Source organism: Cyprinodon variegatus, unplaced genomic scaffold (assembly GCF_000732505.1).
Source record: "Cyprinodon variegatus isolate N-32 unplaced genomic scaffold, C_variegatus-1.0 Scaffold216, whole genome shotgun sequence".
Lineage (NCBI taxonomy): Eukaryota > Metazoa > Chordata > Actinopteri > Cyprinodontiformes > Cyprinodontidae > Cyprinodon > Cyprinodon variegatus.
In genome coordinates, this window is record NW_015150669.1 from 117626 (window position 1) to 139447 (window position 21822).

General features: G+C 36.1%; 1 protein-coding gene across 1 annotated transcript in view; it reads left to right on the top strand.

Annotated features, from left to right (window-relative positions):
- csmd3 (CUB and Sushi multiple domains 3) overlaps positions 1-21822 on the top strand; it is a 414963-nt gene that overhangs the window by 110657 nt on the left and 282484 nt on the right. The gene's annotated exons all lie outside the window — the stretch shown is intronic.

The window sequence follows — 21822 nt, forward strand, 5'->3', positions numbered from 1 at the left end:
TGTATCAAATGGCAATCTTTATTTTTAGACTTATATGCAATGCTTTGTTTCATCCTAAAGTAGAGTTCTTGTGCTGTATGTGATGGAAATATATTCTATGTAGGTGGACGCAAATTTGGATATACATTAATGCCAAAAGGCTCTAAAGATATATAGGTGTGTGGAGACAGTGAGCTTAAAAGATTAGGTTTGTTTATAGGAAAATAGCAGGAACCTTTTAATAAGCAAGGTTGTAGTAATAAGCTTCAGTGCATTTAGGTTGATTTTTGCTGCTTTATTTTCTTTACTGCTCAATTTCCAAACAAAATATGTCCTTTTTTAGTAGGAAAAGTAAAAAGGCTTAGTTGTTGTTGTTGTTTAGGTTATCCCACTGAGATTCAGTCAGGTTCAGTTTATTTCAGCCTCACTAGTTAATCCAAATCAGATAACTGATGTATTTGTTTATTTCTTGTTTAGTGATTAAGATGTCAGAACACACAGATCTTGAAACGTGTCATACTTACGTTGAGCACATGTATTACATTGTTATTTTTCTTATTCTGATTAATGCCTATCCTCAGCAGTCATCAGGTGAAAGGCAGGGTACAAGCATTTAATGGGGAAAAGTGTATTGTGCAAAGACAGTCAAATTCTAATAATGTAATAATGACTTACCAAATTGAACAAAGTGTTTTGACTTTACACATGAAAGGAAAATATAGCATCTCTGGGGGCTAATTGAGTTTGCAGCTTAACCCAGGTGATTTATTTTTGTGGTAAAAAAAAAAAAAAAAGAGTCTGGCTGAACTATTTTGCCGCAGTCATGTTATTAAATTAAACTTTGTCAGCCTTAATCACCCAAAATAATAAACTATGAAAGAAAACTACTTTACCTGGAGATGTCAAAGCTTTCAGTTTGGACTTCAGTCTTTTCAGGATATACATTAACTAAGCAAAGGGGACATTTTCTTTTTAAATAAACACAGGTATAGGTTTTTTTGTGAGAGTTTATAAGTATTAGCAGCCACATTATAAACTATTGTTTCTTCTTTCTCCTGTCAGTGATTCTTTCATAGGAGACCAAGCTGTGGTTTATTGGCTAAGATCTAATCTCTTGTGTTTGGCTGGCAGAGCTTACCTGTCTCATGTAGACAGAAAGAGGAAGCAATGCTCAACATTTAGCTAAATTAAACTAAACTAAACATTAAGTGGGTCGACAGTGGTGTCGGATGAAGGAGTCTGCCATGCAACCGGAATGTCATCAGTTTAAGAACTGGCTCCGGCTTTCAGTGTCATTGTGTCCTTGGGCAAGACACCTCACCTGCATTGTCCAGTCATTTGGTCTGAGAGGCCAGTGGCACCGGTGTATGGCCGCCTCGCTTCTGTAAGTGAGCCCCAGGGCAGCTCTGGCTACAATGTAGCTTGCCACCATCAGTGTGTGAGTGTATGTGTGAATGGATGAATGACTGAATGAAGTTCAAAGAGCTTTGGTCAAGTGTTTTGACTTGAAAAACTGTCATAGAAGTTTTTTTTTTCCATTTAAAACACTGAGCTAATGAGTTGACTTTATAATTAGCATCTTGCACTTGCTCTCCCATTATTTTTTTGGGGGAATAAACACAGGCTGTATTTCAAGACATTTCAAAATGCATGAAAATATATAATTTAACCTGAAAAAAAAAATCTCAGTCAATGCGTCCATCGGCGAGACACTTCACCTGCACTACCTACTGTTTGTATGGTAGTACCTACTGTATGTAATGCAGTATGACTGCTGTCACTGTGCCCCGGGGCAGCTGTGGCTCTGATGCAGCTTGCCACTAGTGTGTGAATGTGTGAATGAGTAAGTGTACCATAAATAGCTTTGGTGTGTTCTGATTTGAAAAGGTGTTATATCAATTAAGGCCATTCAGTATGGCACTTCCCAAAAAAAAAAAAAGATTTTAACCTGTCAAACTGACAATGAACACCAGATGTTTTTAAACTTTTCTAAAACCCTTTTGTAATTTGTACTATCTGTCAGAGAAAGGTTTTGTGGAACTGTGAAGCAACAGTGGAAATGCAACAAAACTTTACAATTTTTACAAAAAATGTTCTTGAGTAAACTCTTGATTGATTGATTGATTGACTTGAATGATCTCACAGTGGAGAATGTCCTCGTTACATCAGCTCAAATAGTCAAAGGAAGGTGCCAAAGAAAGAAAAAGGTTTGTGGGATATATACAAAATATTCAGTGCGTCTACATATGATAGGCTTTTTTACCGTCATTTTTATTTTTTTGTGAGATTATTATACAGGAATACTGGGAAGGCTAACCCCTCCCTATACATTTTGTTAAATATTAGGTCAAATTTGAATTGTTAAACTCCATTAATGTAGTCATTAAACAGCATTAGATGTGCAACATAAAGTGCTTTATTTCATGAGTGCAGTATATAGTGCATTAATCACCTGTTGAGCCCTCGGCTCTGGACCTGTAGGGCACTGCCAGTCAGGCTCTACATGAAATCCCTGTTGAGGTTTTTTAACCTCTGTGCTTTGATGCAAGTAGTGAGAAAGTAGGGCCCTGATTGGATAACACAAAATTCTGTCACTTCAGGCTAAACCCCTTATGGGCAGGTCTTGAGGCTGGCTGCTGATTGGTAGAAAACGCTAAAAGATTTTTGGCTGACAGACAGAACAGCATTTTTTCTTGGGAGACAGAGTAGAGAGGGAAAAAAAAAAGTCCTCATCCTTTCATCGTTGAGTCACATTAGTCTTATTGTGCTGAACTCTTGCTGTGGTTTCTGGAGTTTATTATTGCAGAGCGCTTCACAACAGTTATTTTTATGTTCATTGTTCAACAGTTCTCTGTGCCAGGATTCTCGTTGTGCCACAGCAGGTGTGTTTTATCCTTTTTTCCGTAACTGGAAAGAAGAGTGATCAAAGTGATGGATTATAATATAGAATTTTTAAGATAGCAAGAGCATGATGTACATTTTCCAACATCTTAGATAAAAAGAAATGCACATTTAAGAGAACTAAATAGAAAAGCAATCAACATTAAAGAAAAATATAGTTTCTGACTGGCGTGTCTTTTAAATTTTCTCTGTGCCAGCATCCAGAAGTGGATTTTCCACAGTGAATATACAAACATAGTTAAAAACTTAATACGGTTTATGTTTCTAATTTTATACCACATACCTTCTAATTATTAAAGACATTTCTCAGTTGAATCGTGTGTTTGAAAAATCTTTATACTGCCAGAGTCTCATTTCTCTTGATACCTTTTACAAGATGTCTTAGATCAAGCTCATTAAACAAGGCAGCAAGAACGCATCCACATTAGTCTGGGTAGCTGAGGAATTAACAAATTGTACAAGTTCTTACACAGAGGATTACTGGCATATGGCCAAGATTCCCGAATTTATATTAGGATAAGAAAGTTGGCCAGCATTCATCATCCATAATCTTTTGTTTCTTTTTGTATCTGGTGCTTCATGATTATCTACACAAATGAGACCATATTTTTTCTCAACCCAGACAGACTAACATTACTGTAATTTGACTTGACTTACTTTTTCCATTTTGAAAAGGTGTTAAATGTGAATATATGACTCTCTTATTATTATATGGAATGCTGTATGGTTCAGTCAATCTCTTGTATGTGATATAGCGTGTGACATAATCATGCAAGATGTGCAGTTCAGGTGAAGCATGTACAGAGAGCGGTCATGCTCTAGTTCAGCTCCGTGTTTAGCAATAAATGAGGAGAAAACTGTGAAACACTGCTCTGCTCATTTTTCACTACATAGTTAAATCTGCTGCAAGTCTGATGAACGACTTAACAAAAGTCCCCACCTTGAAACTTTGATACTCAGTAACATCACATGAATGTCACCTAAGTTTAAAGTTTTTATAGTTTTCTGTCTGAGAAGCTAATCAGGTTCAGAGAGAAAAGTTGAGATTTTGTGCAGATAAACCATAATCTGTATTGAACAGGACGTCCATTTTGTTCAGGGGAACTTTTTAGATTTTCCCTAAGACCTTTAGGATGATTTTAAATGACTTAGATTTTAGTAAACCAAAATTATTTGTTTCAAATTTTCCCTGAACATTTCTGTACTGTTCACATTAATCAGCAAATTGGTACTTTCAAAGCATCATTTGAACAATCTAAAAAAGCTCTATGCTTTATGTATATAACTTCTGTTACTTAACTTTATCTAGCCTGTATGACTGACACATATGACCTGCCATGCCACAGGCATAAACCATGCATTAAACATGCATGCTTTATACATATTTAATCCACACACACACACACACACACAGCCGTCACGCTCTCTCTCTCTCTCACACACACACACACACACACACACACACACACACACACACACACACACACACACACACACACACACACACACACACACACACACATTTTGTGTCACAATATCCTTGTGGGGACCTTCCTTTGACTTTTCTTTCATTTCCCACTCATTTCTATGCCCTAACCCCTAACCATAAGCAACACATCCCTAAACCTAACCTAAACTCAATTCATCCCTTAGTCCTAATCCTAACCCTTATCCCAAGAAAAGAACCTTTCCTCATGGTGGCTAGTAGTTGGTCCCCACAAGTACCTATAATTGCTGAAAATGTAGCAGATTTCTTAGGAATTGTTACACCAATTTTGCGAAAAACATGGTCACACTCAGACATGTTTGTATGTATTCACATTGACTTATAGCTATCTTAGTTACTGCATTTATACCTAACTGTGATTTTTACCCTAACATTAGCAATTATCAATATATTACTAACCTTAACTTAAAGTTAATTCACTTCAACATTAAAAATTAGGGTTTGCTGAATTACGACCAGCCTTTGGTCCCCACAAAGCCATATGATGTGGGTCTTTGTACAACTTTAATGTGAATACAACCTGAATGTCATAATTTAGTTTCTAAGCCACAAGAGAAATAAATAAAATAAGGTGTTATGTTCTAAAAGACAAGTTTATCTTCAATGTGATTGTAACAGTCAGGAACTAAATCAATAGTTAAACCATAGTATCCTGATTTGGAATGATTGTCAAAGCCTTTTTTGAATATTAGCACTGAATAATACTTTTTCATACCAGTATGCCTAAGGTTTAATTAGTAGTAGGTTTGTGACTTGAGATGTAGGCCTTCTTTTAAGATGAACAATTAAAAGGCTGGATTATGTTGTTAATATCATTGGTGAGAGCTTTGTGTTTCTCATTTTCCAAAAATGCTTTCCAAAAATGTGCAAAAGTATTAAATGTGTGCAACCTACATGTCAACAGATCATCGCTTCTTCGTTGTTAGGTAAGGCATTCACCTAAAACAGTTATTGGCTATAGAGGTCAGAGAATATAAAGAACAGAGAGCGGACATTTTTACCTTCTTCATGTAGATTAAATTGCAAATATATTAATGAATAATGAATTATAATTTAAGCACAGCATGTAATTTAAAGAGACAAGATTAATGAATCACATATTCGCAGAGGGAAACACAGAAAGAGAGAAAGCCCATTACTGGTACTATAGCTAAAAGCACCGTAGCTCCAGCATTTGATTGCATGACTGAATAATTGATCGAAAGCTATTACTGTTGGTATGAATGCCTCTAGGTGTCAGCATGCACAACCACAAACGGTATATGACTTTATAATGTGTATGTGGTTATCTTCTGTGTTTGTGTCTGTGTGATGTGTAATTGACAAGGGGTGTAAATGGTTGTGGATCTGTGGTTCTGAGTTGAGAGAACAAATTAGTAGCTTAGCTCCTTTTAGCCACTCTGACAGAAAGACAGAGACATTAGTAATCCAGCACTGACAAGTTGCCATTTGCTTTTCTTTCCTTTCCTTTCCATTCCCTCCCTCCCCTCTTCTTTTATTCTGTAGCCCCAAAAATACTGTTTACTGCTTCACTATTGCAGGGAAGTTCTCCATTGCATGCGTTGACAGTTTTTAGTCGATTTTTGTTGTGTATCAATAGGTCACGGCGAGGAGAAAAAACACATTCTATCATTTTTTTTTCATGTTTTTTCAAAAGATTTATATTTTATGATGCATAGAAGCAAACTGATAATTGCTTTCATCATAATTAGACCATTCTTTTATCACTGTACTCCTGAAATACCGCATTATATTCAATTCTTATCTTCTGTTGATTATTTCGTCTTCGTTTATATAGATTACAAAATTATCAATTAAAAGTTTTGGAATATCATTTTGCTAACTTAGGCAAACTCAGGATGTCTGACTTGGGATGAGTTATACAGACATAAAAGTGTAATTCTTGTAACAATAATGAAGTCAAGTTTTATTTTTGTTATGAATTTAATGATCTTAGCTTTCTAGTAATGTATGAAACCTAGAAAACTAATGTTATTTTTTTCATCCTGTAAAGTTTGAGTAATTTCTGTGGAAGTTAAGAGCATTAGTACATATGTTAGCTGGGAATCATATAACATATGATGTATATATTGAACTAGTAATAAGGCAACACCAGAGTTTTATTTACTCAAATTTCCATTGCATTTACCTGCTTACAATCCTGTGGCTATCTCCTCTTCAAGTTTTTGCATTCATAACAAACAGTAAAGCAACATATACTTTTTACAGTAAATAAATGATAACAAGATTCTGAGTGATATTTGGTGTCATTTTAAGATTGGTAATTGAACTGGCTTCCACCATGGCTAAGTGTACAAACTAAATGTTTAATGTACTGTAGATGTAATATGATTGCTTCCAGAGGGGAATATCTGAACATACTTAGAGTGTACTAGCACATAGTAGTAATCAAATACCTAATTATTTATTGATTATTTATTTGATATTATTGACAAATTTTATTATTATCTCTTATAGTAATACAATTCAAGGGTTGATTACATGTGGAATGAGGCATCAGTAGGTTTCATTTCAATCATGTATTTTTTGTGCTGTTGTAGTTTGATTGGTCAAACATCATTGTTCATTATTCCAACTCTGGATTAAGCATTTTTGCCTATCATTTAATAAACATCTATTTACTGGTTCAAGAGACTTATATTAAGATCAAAGACTACTTACCCTTACTGTAAATAAAAAATGTTTTGCCAATGCAATTAATAGATATACAGTATGTCTTATAGTTCTGTCTACATGTCCCAGGCATTATTTTGACAATTTAAGGCTCATTACTTTATTGAAATCTTGCATTTGTGTCCATAATTGCCTCTTTGGCACCCTCCTCAGGTTAAAAATGGGTTACTGCATCTGTTTTTTTCCTTAGCAAGGGATGTGACCTCAACAAGGGAGAACCGACATAAGTAGATCTACCCTGAGCAGCTGTCCTCTGCTCATGCTTGTCCCACCCATGGCGGTTAATTTAGGGACAGAAAGATTTTGTGACTTCCTTATAATGTAAATGGAAAGCAAAACCCACTTTTCATCATAATAACAGTTTTAACTGCACCAAAAACCGACTGAAAACAAGTCTGCTTCTGTATGAAATGGTCTGAGGCTGCTTTGATGAGTCAGGGCATAATAAATTATTATAACTAATTTTGACCTTGGTATAAGGATTATTATCCAAAGTAGGTTGTTTTACAAATGGTTAAAATGAAGACTAAATATTTTTGAAGTGGCCTTAACAAGGTACCTGCTAAACTCCAGTGGACGTGCTGCGGCACACCAATGTGGTAGAATTAAACATTTGACCAATTCTCAAAAGAGAAATGGGTCAGACTTCACTCAATTAGACATAAAAACTCTCTGTGAATGACTGACGCTGTTGTTAACACAGTGTGTAATACAAACCGTTAGTGTTAAATACCTTTTCTTCCACTGCAACTCCTGCTGACTACTGTAACTTTGAATCAGATTACAGCAGTTCTCCTTGGGTTTATCTAATCTTATTTAGAAGAGGAATTGGATTACTAAAGAGAAAATAGGTCATATTCAATACTGTAAATCAATCTGCATCTGTTAGACTGCTTTCTCATTTGCGTAGAAGTTCTCTACATAACCAACTCTAAGTTACTTCTCAGATTTATAAGCAAAATACACTAAGATGTCGTGGGAGTGTATGTGTGTCCTCTAGAAGCTGGGTTTGGATGGCGGTCACTTTCAGCAGTACTTCATTACTTGCTTGAAAATGCTTTTTTAAAACCCACCATAAAACTTTCTTAAGAGTATTCCCCACTTCATCCTTTGTCAACATTATTTTCTGTATCTTTAATTTTGATTTCACAGTAGGTCAGAGCAACATATGGTCCCTAACAGAATTTTGGGAGGCAAATGTAAACAAAACTCCTGGGGATTTTGCTTTAGAGGTGTGCAACTGACTTAATTTCAACAAATTTGAAAAAAAACTGTGCCATTTACATCACATAATTTCTCATTTTCGTCACTCTAGCAAAAGAATTCATATTTAGTGTGAAGGTAACTTAAAGGCCACAGTTAGGCTGTAGAAATTGGTTAGAAATCAACGGAAGTCTATGGAAAGGCCCCAGAAATATAGACAGACGTATTTTGCATTGGTGTCTGTGAGTGAGGTTTTTAATTTTATGAGACTCAAATCAAATATCAGTGCATTTCGGTATATAAAAAGGAGCTTCTGCAATAACTGAGAATTAACAGAAGAGTGCGAGCTTGTTTATCATGGGATGCTCTAAACAAATGTGAGAGAGCAAAGCAAAGGTGTGGAAGAATAGAGATGAGGGGGAGGCACAGTGGAGTTTCTGGATACTTTTGCCACTGAAAAGTAATAATCTGCAATTATGAAACTTGAAATGAGACTTGCTAAGAAATGCAAATGACATGATTATGAATGATTGTGTGTTTATAGCCTATAGAAATTAGGAACCCTTGGGCCTGGGAACATGGATTTTGCATTTTTAGAGATGTGCTTGTAGGTGATTCAGCTCCAATAATTCTTCCAGTCAAATCAAGCACTTGATTTTTTTTCTACTCTGTCTATCATTAAATATAAAACTGAAGATCCTGTTGTGCCCTAAAGAAATGCAGAATGCAGCATTGCTCTGTTTCCTCATTTTATCATCAGAAACAAAAGAGAGTTTAGCAAACTTCTAATCATGACATATGTGAATAAGGTAGAAACAGGGCAATCATATTTTGCCAAAGCAGTTTAAGCTAACTGGACCAATTTTTGTTGCCAAATACAAATAATTGAGTTTTTTAAGGTTCTGAAACCATTACAGGTTAATTACTTTTTTTTTATTGAATATACTAATGAGTACAAATAAACAAATCACCATAGTTCTCTCATTTATCTACATTAATTAGCTATTTTTTTTTTTTTTTCAGATTTACTCAGAAAATTGATAACTTTTTCTGTTTACATGCAGGGTACCCTTAGATGGAGATCAAGCATGCACTTCACTGGAGCCGTGAAAGTATGCCGCGTTATCTTTTATACAGATTTTGGCATTGTCCCAAAACCCGATATCTAGAAGGCTGGTGTCTGGTAACTTTTAGATGGGTCACTTGCCTTACATGACTGAATCAAAACACTAAACAGTTGACTAACATGCAGTCAAGCTCAACAGAGCTCTGCTAATTTAGTAATTTTTAAGTCAGATTTATTAAAGCCAACATATAAAAGTTGCACAAAAGGACATACATTCGGAACAAATTATACTTTTGTGGGTTACAAAATGGGCATTCATGACTTAGACCTATTTGCCAAGGCCAATCCCACAAATTCTCAAGTAAATTGAGACCTGATGAATGTGTAGACAGAGCCAACACCTCAAACTTGTTGAGCTCCTTAAACACTCTCTTGATTGATTTTAGTTTTCACTGGATAACTTTTGTGCTGAAAGACAACATTGCGGTTTCCGCACTGACTGATCTGTGGTCAAGCAGTCACTGAATCATATAATAGAATTAGATATACCCCTTTCTTGTACAGTATAACAGATAGGGGATTCAGTTATGTCAGTGACAGAGCAAATACCAGCAGTGAGCAGTGTCCATTATAATGTCTAGCAGCAGCTGTTTTCTCCCTACACCTGCATTGTGCTCACGGGGCATTCCATAGGACAGAGTTACTCTATCTAATAGGCTAATCCAACCACCTCCTTTAAGCTGCAGATTGCATGCTGCTCCAACATATCACACCATTCAAGATGGATGATGCCACAACAAAGTCAAAGCCCTTCAGGATCCCTCTGCACTCTAAAAGATCTCAGTCTCCCCAACAGGTAGAATCTATTGTTATGTCTTGTAATAATTTGGCATAAGTCACTGGTCTGGGAGCTGGTTTTACAGTCCGGTGAGCAGGTGAATCAGATGGAGGCTGATTAGAAACAGGCCAGAGCCTACGGATGGGTTGAATCCTGAATCAATCCAGCAGTAGTGCCAGGATTAAGTTCACCATCTCAGTATCAGTTTCCTCAATGTCCTCTGGCATAAGTGTGGTGGATCTGCGCCTGCACATACAGTATCCAACACCAGTTTGTTTTCCCCACATTTGTATCCACTGTTTGTACTCTTAGTTACCCTCATCTGTGATGTGGTCAACTATGGTCGACACGCTTATATATATATATATATATATATATATATATATATATATATATATATATATATATATATATATATATATATATATGATTTTGCACAAGTCTGTCCTGCTTGCTATATAGATATGCAACGTGCGACTACAAAACTGTTTCCGTGTGATTCAATTTTTTTTTTCTTTTCATATTTTCCCCCAAAAGCATTTTACTTGTAACTGCAACTCCCTTCCTGTCAGATCTGTGAAATTGTCGCTGAAATACTGCATAGTCTGACTAAAATAGACCTGGGGTCTATCTCAGTTGGACTTACGCAAGCCCCCTTGCAGAAAATATATCGGGTTTGAACATCCTCATTGACTTCAATGAGCGCTAAATGCCACAACCTCATCTAACACGATTTTCTATTGGATCAGTCCCAAAATCGGATTCAGTGTGTTCACGGCTTAACTGTTTTTACGCTGGTTCACTTAAAATAACGTTACTACTGAATTGTGGTGCTTTATATGGCTGTCCCCACATTTCTAAATGCATAATATGGGCTTTGTTTTCCAAAATTGTGAGAAAAATTTTTTTATTTTTGTAATTTTTCTAATCAACTAAACTAAGAGGAACTTGTTTCAAATGATTTTTTTCAAGCTTTAGATTGTCCAACTGACACACAGAAAGAGTGAGAAACATGCCATACTGTGGGCTTCTATTTATATATCGGAGTGTGTGTTTACTGTGCAGTGCGAGCAAGTCCAACTGAGCTTTGATTAATGAAACTGTTTACGCAGGTATCCCCATGCCTGGGAGATAAACAGACACATACTCTGACTTTGCAACATGCATACCCCCTTTCTAGTGCTGGGTTTAAGCTGGGCTGTCATATTAAGACACAATGCACAAGCTAGACACTAAAACATGCCCAATCGCATTGCTTAAGTGTCCTTTTCATAAGTACCACAATTTAGAATTATCGTTATCCCATCTTAAAATGTAAGCTTTGCCATCTTTTCAGGTCAGAGAGCAGCTTGTTTAGAGATAATGCATTGCCCTCTAGGCCTAAATAAAATGATTACACAAACTGTTTATTTGGGTATTATTGTGACTTGAAAAGCACTCCTGTAAGATTAAAGGGCTTTTTCACATCAACTTAAACCTACTTCAATGTAATACCTCAATTTAAGAGAAACATTGTTAATGAGCATTCTATTCATTACAGTAAAGAAAAAAAACAAATACTTTTTCATAAAAATAAAGAAACGGAGCCATTACAATTTAAATGTGTCAATTTGTGGTGGAGAAGGACTAAAACAGCAAAGTGTATGTGGAAAAAAATTTATTTTTAATGGAAAGGGATTAACTTATATGACATGGATGGAACCAGGGTGACAGTAACAGGATGTAAATAGAGGACCAGATAATGAGGGAAAACAAAATTGACTTGAGGACAACAAGGATTAACAGGAGAGTACAATTAACTGAAACACTGACAGGTTTGGATGGTGACATTACATCAACTTAAGGGTGTATACCAGATTTCATACTGCAGTCTGAGATAAATAGAAAAAAACCAAAAAAAACAAGGTGAAGTCAGTTAAGACAGCAACTGTGAGATTGCTCTGTATGGGCACCAACGACGATGGTCTACAATCCCACAGAGAACATTTTTAAGCACTTGCGTGTCTGTAAACATATCAAATATTACACTAGTGGAATAATATTATTAAAAAAAAAAATAAAAATACAAAGGCTTTTTTTTTTCTCCCTTGATTCAATAAAACATGACCATGCACAAGGCACAGTTATGTTTTACTTTCCTCTGCTTTTATTTTGCGACAATTTGAGATGAGGTGCTCTGTAAAAATATCTTTGGATTATCAGTGTTATTCTTTTATAAATTATCAGTACTTCCTTCTACGTGGCTTTGAACGTCGTCATTTTTACACCCACACTCGCACTGCAATTAGGACAAACAATCTGCTATTTTTAATGAGTGGAACCAAATCGGTTTGCTCACTTATCATTTGTAAAACAATCTCTGCAGATCACCCACAACACGTCCCTTTATTGAAAATACTAAAATAAAGAATTCTATGTGCCAATTTTTGTGTCTTATTTAGAATCTTTCAAGATCAGACCCTTTCTGTCCATGGTGAAGAAATGAAAAGGAACGTTGCTTTAGAGGACCGAAAAATTTTATCAATTTAAAGAATACATAAATACATAATAAATAAATAATTTAATTACTTAATTAATAAAGGAAAAAATAGACAGACACATATGTCTTAAAAAACTGCATTACATTATCCAAAATTGGTTAATGTGTTATACAGTGCAGCACAATATGCTTGGAATACTTGATGTGTGAAAAGATGAAATTAACCTGAATATCTTATTTTATGATAGTAGCTTTTCTTTTTAGAATGTTTTTGTTTCTCTGTCCCCTCTCTTTTCTCACACATACACAAAACTCATCAGAGTTCCTCATGGTCTCATTATTCTCCCACTAATGGTTCCCTATGTAGTTAAAACTCTGCTGGTCAAAGCCTAGGCTATTTGTACGTACTCGAGCAAGAAGAGTGTGACATTTATTTGTCCATTTTCTGTTCTGCCTTTCTTATTTACCCCCATCTGCTATTACGCATATTACTACCACTGTCTCATATTTAAAAAAAAAAAATACACACACTTACTGTACAATACAGTTACTTTCTGAACACTTAACCCTTATCTTTGGAAGTTGGTAAACTGATTTATTGCCTTCTTCTGATCTTATGTCTGTTCTGTTACTTAAACAGAAGTTGATAGGCTTCCAAACTTACAAGGAACTTGGATATACTTAAATCTACTAGAAAGTATATCATAAGAAAATAATTAGCAGTATAGGTTGATAATATAGATCATTTTTAATGTGTAACAACCCTCATTACAAAGGGTAGTATGTCTTGTGTGACTGCGTTGTTCAGCTTTAATATATTTATATCCCATTCCAGGAGCAATGTTATATATATTATTTAATCAGATAATATTTGGAATGTCATATAACCTTTGTGAACATATGCCCTAGTGGCTGTGTTACAACAGCAAATAAAAGTGAATCAAGCTGAAACCATTGTCAAACAGATCATTTTGCACACATATAGAATGAATTCACCACAACTTCCATTCAGGATATACAGTAAGACTAGTAACAAAATAAGCTGGATCTTAATCAAATATATTTCAGTTAAAAAGCCTTCACTAAACTAGTGAAAATTAACTAAACTAAACTACTGTAAGTAAGTAAGATAAGGCTTGCTCTAGCTTTATAAATAACTGTTCAAAACATGTTGGTTTGACTTTACTCACACTTGTCACAGAACAAGTGTGTGTAAAGCAGGACAGTTGCTTTATCCTCAAAGCAAAGTGTGTGTGTGTGTGTGCCTTTTGATACTGTCATGGGGGGAGGAGTTGTCTTGAAAAGACAGCTGCAGAGCCAAATTTCATCTTCTATTCCACCTAACTTGGTTAATGTAAAGCATAGACATGGGTTCCCAATGTCTAGAATTACTGTCATGGTTTAAGGCACAAGACAAGACTATATTAAGCTAAGTTTATTAATTCCTTATTTGTAGTTTCCATCGCTGTAGATGGCAACAAAGCCCTTTTTTTGTCCTCATTGTACAATAGCCATATATTGCAGCTAAATTATTATGTTAACACTGGACTAGTAAGTATAACATCACTTACTAGTCATATTTTCGTCATCACAGATGCATGTTTAGCTTGTCAGTTCTTGTTATTGTCATGAAAAAAAAAGGACCGTCAAAAAATAATTTTGTCATCGTTGACTAAAAAGAAAGCTGAACTTTTCTCAATGTGTCCCAAAGGCAAAAGCTGGGTGACTGCTGTTCTTTAGCATCAGATTCTCCTCAGGTTCTGCTCCAGGATTCTATGTTCCAAAGTATCTTTGTTGAAATAAAATATACTCTTGTTTTGACTTAAGATTAAAAAGTAACAACATATTGCAGAGCCAACGTTTCAATTCTTTCTGCATCCTGGTACCTCGTAATCATGCATGAGCCTGCTGTCTAAATGGGCTGAGTAGACAGATGTGAAAGAGAGGTAGAAATGGGCAGAGGAATAAAGTGATTTTAATGCAAGCTGTTACTTTATACTCGGCTTTTCCAGAATCACAGTTAAGTTCAACAGCAACAACATCACAGATGTCTTGTCATGAGAAATTTCCCTAATCAGAATCTCTGCAAGTATGTTGGAGGTCCTGTTCATGACCAAGGGGGAAATGGAGCTCATTGGTACAACTTACACTGTAATGCAGATACTGCACCTGTCTGTTGTGGTGAAGAGAGTGCTAAGCAAAAAGGCAGAGCCTCTAATTTCCTTCCGTTGTTCCTACCCTGGTCTATGGTCATGAAAGTGGGTCAAGACCCACTGAGAACAGGATGTCCCAGGACATGGTGGAGAGACTATATCCATGGGCTGGCCCTGAAATGCTTGTCCCCCAGAGGACCTGAAGGTGGTGTCCACAGAAATGAAAGCCTAGATGTCTCTGCTGAGACAAGTGCTTCTGTGATCTGGTCCCAGGCAAATTGTAAATCTATGAATAACAGTATGAGTATGAGAATATGCAGTAGAGATGTTAGCTAACTGAGTGAAAAAAGCTAGGCTTTCAGCTGTTGCTGTAATGCACTTATCAGGAAGTTTATTTTTTTTGTTTTTAATTTGCATTTATCCAAAGGAAATGATTTAAGCTTATAACTTATGCCTGTTTGCATTTTGTAGTATCATTATTTTTCTTTTTCTTTGTGAATCTGCTAGGACACTTGAAGTAAGAGTTACTGTAGATCAGATGGGTTTTCAGACACACAGAGCTTTGACTTTACTGGAAGGCACTTCATGACAGTCAAGCTTTGTTTTAGTAGCTCCATAAATTGTTGATATTAAGCTTTCTTAAAGTTCCACAGTACTTCAGTCAGATGGCACATACATCTGTTTATGTCTCCCCATTTCACCCAGTGCTGGAATTCTATTTAGGCTCAAGGGGGACACACTAAGCACTATAGGACAGAAAATTTTTCGGTCTCTTTATATAATTGTACATATGACTAATGTGACTTTAACACTTTTGTAAATAAATGCAAAGGCAAAAAGAGAATGTTTCCAATGCTCTTTGGGGTTTAGGACAATCTTAAAATGGGACAAATCTAAAGAGCTAAACACAAGCTAAATTATTCTACGCTATTTTCAGTCCTTTGAAGATGCATTTTCTTACTTGATAATTGAACTTTGTTGATCTCGAATTGAAGAAATTTTCCACTGCATTTAACTCATCCCTTTGGGGAGCAGTGGGCTGCCATCGTGGGGCACCGGGGAGCAATCAGGGGTTAAGGGTCTTGCTCAGAGACCCAGAGTGACAGTCTGTGGGAGTGGGTTTTGAACTCACAACCTCAGGGTTCCAAGCTCTATTTACTCCCTAGAGGAGTGGCAGCCTAGTTGTTTGAGAAACAATTCTTCCCAAGCAACAATCAGAGGAGCTAGGCTGCCATACAAAAGAAATAGTGGTGAAGTGTTTAGTTCAAGAACCCAACTACTGAGACAGAGCTAGGGTTTGAACCAACGACCCTCGGATTCTAGGATCAACTCCTGCATCCCCAGCCATTGTCCTTTTTTGGATTTTGAAAGGGTTCTTTTGGAAAAGCTACTGTAAATTACATCAGACCTTTTTTTTTTTTTGAGTTCCAGGACCTCTAGAATGTAAAAAAAAAATCTATAATAAAAACTCCTGTCACATCAACAATTTCTTTTTCTGTGCCATCTACTTACCTGTCTGTTTTATTTATACACACAGTCATGTGGTATTTAAAACATTGTTGAAGACAGAGCTCACAGTAATGAAACTCTGTCTCTACTCTCTGGCCCTCTCTTTCTCTCTCAGATCAATGTACAAGTCTTGTAGTGACACTTGAAGTACTCTTATCTCTCTCCTGCAGACCTGCTTTATTCTTGCTATGCTTCCTTCCTCTTTTGCTCCCCTCTTCCAAGCTCTTCCAACCCCTACTTTTTTTTTCGCACTAGAGAAATTGCATCTTTTCTCTCCCCTCTGCTGATGCTGAGGTTGGGAGCTTACCTTAACTTAACAAAACTTAGCCCTGTCATTTGAAGTTGGTTTACTCATCTCATATATAAATAGAACCAAAATTGAAACTAAAAGACAGACTAAATTACATTAATTTTAACCATATTCTTGCATACATCGGTGCATCTCATATTTTGTATTGTAAATTCTGAAACTGGTTTATCGAAAAATGAAAGCAGGATAACTAATAACCTAGAGATATTTACTTTCCATTACTAACACCATATAGAACCTTTTTTGGTTTTTGCTAGTGGTTGTTCACTGCAACAATAATGTGTAATATTGGAGCCCAGTGTCTCTTATCCAGACACAGCAATATGTTTTCAGCTGTTTTTTTATGGTTTAGATATTTTGTTAGTTTAACATATCTGAATCAAATGAGTTGTTTAGTATAAGCCTAGTGAGGGGAAAATAGAGTGAATGGCCAATGGATACTGTAGGTCTATGTTCCTACCTTCACATATGGTCATGAAATCTGGATAATAAGGAAAAGATTCAGATCCTGGATACAAGCAGGCACGTCCCACTGAGAGGAAGCCCAGGGGACGACCCAGGACGTGCTGGTGGGACTATGTCTCTCAGCTGGCCTTGGAGTGCCTCAGGCTCCCCGCAGCAGAGCTGGAAGAGGTGCCTGGGGAGAGGGAAGTCTGGGAGTCTCTGCTGAGATTGCTGCTCCCACGACCCAGGCCCAGATAAGTGGAGAGTACAAGTATGAGTACAAGTTTATTAAAAGACCTCAGTATTGATCACAGTATACTGTTTTTCAGTCATCAGTTGCATTTGTGTTTGCAGGGACACATCTAGCAGCATGTAGGACTGCAGCGGGACTTGAGCGGGATAAAGTAAAAATCTTGATTTATGGCAGTGCCAAAAGTTTTTTTTCTACAAAGACAGTTTATGTTAATTTTAAAGACAGATAAAGAATCTATGTGGAACCAGTTTGTAACAAACCTTTTTCATCACCAACTTTGTTGTATGAGCAGGTGGAAGGGCACAGTTTTCATATTAGAGTATACATCAAGCGATTAGACAGTAATTGAAGTAGTGTTAGGAGCATTTGAGTAAGGAGGAAATGTTAATGGGTTTATTGGTTAGGAAAATTATCTTGTCCAACATTTACAGTAGTGCCAATTTAAAAATAAAATGAGTTTTAAAATTAAATCTCTAGGTTTGTGATTGTTCATCAAATAAACTATATGATATGAGACACTTTACCACTGAGACAAGCAAAGGGTTCTGAAAGTTAAATCAGAATACCTCAACGAGTGAACTGCTCTGAAATATAGTTGCTACTTTTTCTCTCATATTCCCAAGGTTCTTTCCTTCCTCAAAGTGTTGCATTAATTACCCCTTTATGAAAGACTCAAAATCAGAATTAAACTTTAAAATTTTGAATCTATTAAAGGCAGAGCAAATGTATACAGTTTACCTGTACTGCCCATTCTGTACATGCATCTCAGGCAGCAGAAAAAGACTGCTTTGCCTTAAGTTTCAACAATATATATGCTTGGCTCCTGTATGAAGTTACAAGAGAGCAACAATAAAACAATAAAAGGTCTTAACTAGAAAAGTAGTGGTCTTTAATTTCATATGACCTACTATGCTGCAGGCTGTTTACATAATGTCCAGTCATAAATCCTACCATGCCCATTCAACCACAGTGACTGCTTTAATGAAAATAACAGGAATAAATTTTATCATCCTTAACTTTATTGTTTCTTTTTAATTTAGTTTATATCTGACAGATCCCAGTGTAAAATGTAGTTGTAGTTTGTACTTTTAACATCACTTTTTTCTTTCTTTTCTATGTGCAAGAATAAACAAACACACAAATACAAACAATTTAATTGTCAAGCAGCTGTTAGCCATATAATAGTAAAAGCTTAGTCAGTTAACTTTTTGCTTCAAACCAGCAAAGTCTTTTATTAGTTTAACTTTATCAGCTTGTTACAACTTTTCTTTGAGCAGCCTAGGGTCCTTTTCAACTTGCCAAGACAATCCAAATAATAACTGCAGTGTACATTTTATGCCTAAAATGGTTTAGCAAACATTTTTGATTTCACAGCCTCAATAAACCAGAAGATAAGCCAAAAGCCACACAAATACTGATTTCAGAACTGCAGATTATTTTTGTTTCTCAAAATCAAGTTCATTTGGAGTTATTAAGAGATGGTATTGTTGGTTTGCGAAATATTTGACTGGTACTGTATTTGTGCTGTAAAGATTTTTTTATTTTTTTTTATGAGGGTGGTACAAGGGTTTAAATGCTATAAGCACATAAGTATTTCACTAGTCTCAGAAACAGCTTTAAAATCCAACAAATTACATTTGATTAATTGGTGTGAAAGAGAAAAATGAATAATTTGTTTCATTTACAGTTTCTGACTGGGTGCAGGACATTGTTTTAGTGTCACGTAATAAGGTTTAGTCAAAGCTTTATATCAACTGTTCTTTCAATAACTGCAGTGTTATTCATTTAAACTGTATGTATCATGATTGCTTTTTCCCTTGTTAGTCTGCTGACACTGCAAAATGCACATAATGTATTGCACACCACAAATCCTCACACTCTCTAATGCATGCATACACAGACAGGGTGCAGGACACACAAAAATACTTTCTGTCACGCACCAACAACTTTACTGTAGAGAACCATGCAGACATGCAACACACACAACAGCACAACTCAGTGGTTGTGCAGTAGTCAGCAGAGTCTGATATAACTGCTAAAGTATTCAGGATGTTCATATTGTCTGAGTTTCATTGTGTGGATGTGTGTGTGCTTATGTGTGTGGGATTTCAGCCAAATGCCTTATCTTGTTGTTTCTCATTGCACTTATTTTCTTACATTATTAGTGGCTTCTAGTTTGACCTTCTTTCATATTAAACAAAATTTATTTTTAAAATCAGACTTGAAAAGCTCTTATTTCTTATGTTTTGTTAAAATTAATTCAAAATTATTAGTGATTAAAATATTAACAAGGATTTGTGATCATTCTCATTGTGATTCTTAATCCTTAATGGTTTGACAGTATAAGAAGATAATATTATTTAAAAGTTAATAATCTCAAATTCAACAAGATTGCCAAGGAATACGCTACAAGATTGATGCATCTAAGGAGCCAAGGTTTCAAAGAACCAGGAAAAATCCTGTTACTGTAGGTGATTTTATCGGCCCCTTGCATTTGTGTCGCTGTAACAATTATTTTTATTTATTTATTTATTTTTTTTACCAATGATCAAATTTACATTAAATGTCAATTTTTTCCACAAAACAGAATGCTATATTGCAAAGAATGCAAGTTGCTAGATGACTGTATAAATTCTGAGTCAACCAGGTCATGGCAACCAAGAAACAGGCTTAAATTGAAAGGCAACCAGACTTTTGCTCAATTTTTGGAAGATGTTCAGCACCTATCTCAGCCCTTTCAAACCTCTGTCCTCTATGTCTAATCTGAAGACCAAAATGTACAGCTTTTGTAGCCAAGATGCAGACACAGTCAGCTTAGACTTGGAACCAAAGTTTTACTAAAAGAGAGTTGCAGGTCTGAAGCAGGGACTGAGCTGAACAGAAATCCGGAGTTTCAGGAACTTTGTCACCGGAGGTCCATTTTACATCACCATCACAAGACTCCCAAATGGGAATATATTCAATACTCATTCCATACTCTTCAATATAACCTTTGGTTCTGAAACATAAAATGGACGCAGAACTGTGATGTCACTGAATCATTATATTGATTAAAGATTTCACAAGTTTATGTACATGTATTTTATTGTGCACATGGAAGTTCAGTTTAGTTCAGTTTCACTAGTTATGTGAAGAGTTTAACACTGAAATGTGTTTAAATTGAAGTATTTTGGTTGCTATTTTGGTTCTTATAATATGAAAGGTACTGTAGTAGTTGTGAATTCATTCCATACATAATGAGCATGACCATGAGCTTGATTTTCCCTTTCACTTGTTGTCCTAATTCACAGCAAGTTGGCCACATGTTCACAGAACAGAATATGTCTGAAAGTTATTTCATTAAATTATATATTTACCACTCGCACTGGGATATTCATTAAATATAAAGTTCTTGCATAACATATGAGATGGAAAAAGGGAAATGCAATACAATATAGGTTCTTATTCACTGTATATGGGTGTATAAATATTTTTGCAATGTTAGTGGTTGTGTGAACGATGGGTAGTAACTATAGAAATTAAGATGTGTAGGCATGTGTGACTAAGTATACAGTAAATGGCCTGTACTTGTATAGCACCTTTTTAATTTAGGGAACTCCAAAATGCTTTACACTATGTTCAGTCTTTCACCCACACACTGATGGAGACAAGCTACAATGTATCCACGGCTACCTGACAGAAACAAGACTGAACACCATCAGCAGGCAATGTGAGTACGGTGTCGTGCCCAAGGACACAACGACAGAGAACCTTTCGATTGCAGTGCAAACTCCTGCATCCTACCATTCCTACATAATGGACTTTTGAAGTAGTACTGTATGGACCCATATGTTAAAAAGGAATCAGAAAGGACAAAAAGAATGGATATGATTAAATAAGTTTCACTTCTCTATAACCCTTTTCAGAGATAAGCATAAAAATATACAGTACATTTGATATCATCATATATAGGTATATCCATCCATTTCCTGACAAGCTTATCCCTGCTGGGGTCGTGAGGGATGCTGGTGTCCAGCTGTCAATGGGCGAGAGGCGGGGTACACCCTGGACAGGTCACCAGTCCATCGCAGGGCAACACAGAGACAAAAAAGACAAAAAACCATTCACAGACACACTCACATGTAAGGAGAATTTAGAGAAGCCAATCAACCTAATAGTTATGTTGTTTAGACTGAGTACCCAGAGAGAATCTAAGCATGCACAGGGAGAACATGTAAAATCCATGCAGAAAGACCAGGGCCGAGAAACAAACCCAGAACCTTCTTCTGCTTAAGACAATTCATTTAAAGGTACACTATGCAACCGGTGTTGATTTTCCAGCGAGGCTCCCCCCAGAGGGCGAAAGTAAAAGTGCACTGTCGTAAATATGCACAGCTGTTCTCCTGGTTTCTCCGTCAAGCCAGGCGCGGTTGTTTTGAGCTTAGCAGACAGGAGAACGCAACGAATGAGCATCTGACGCGCAGCAAACGCGCTGCTGCTTGAGATG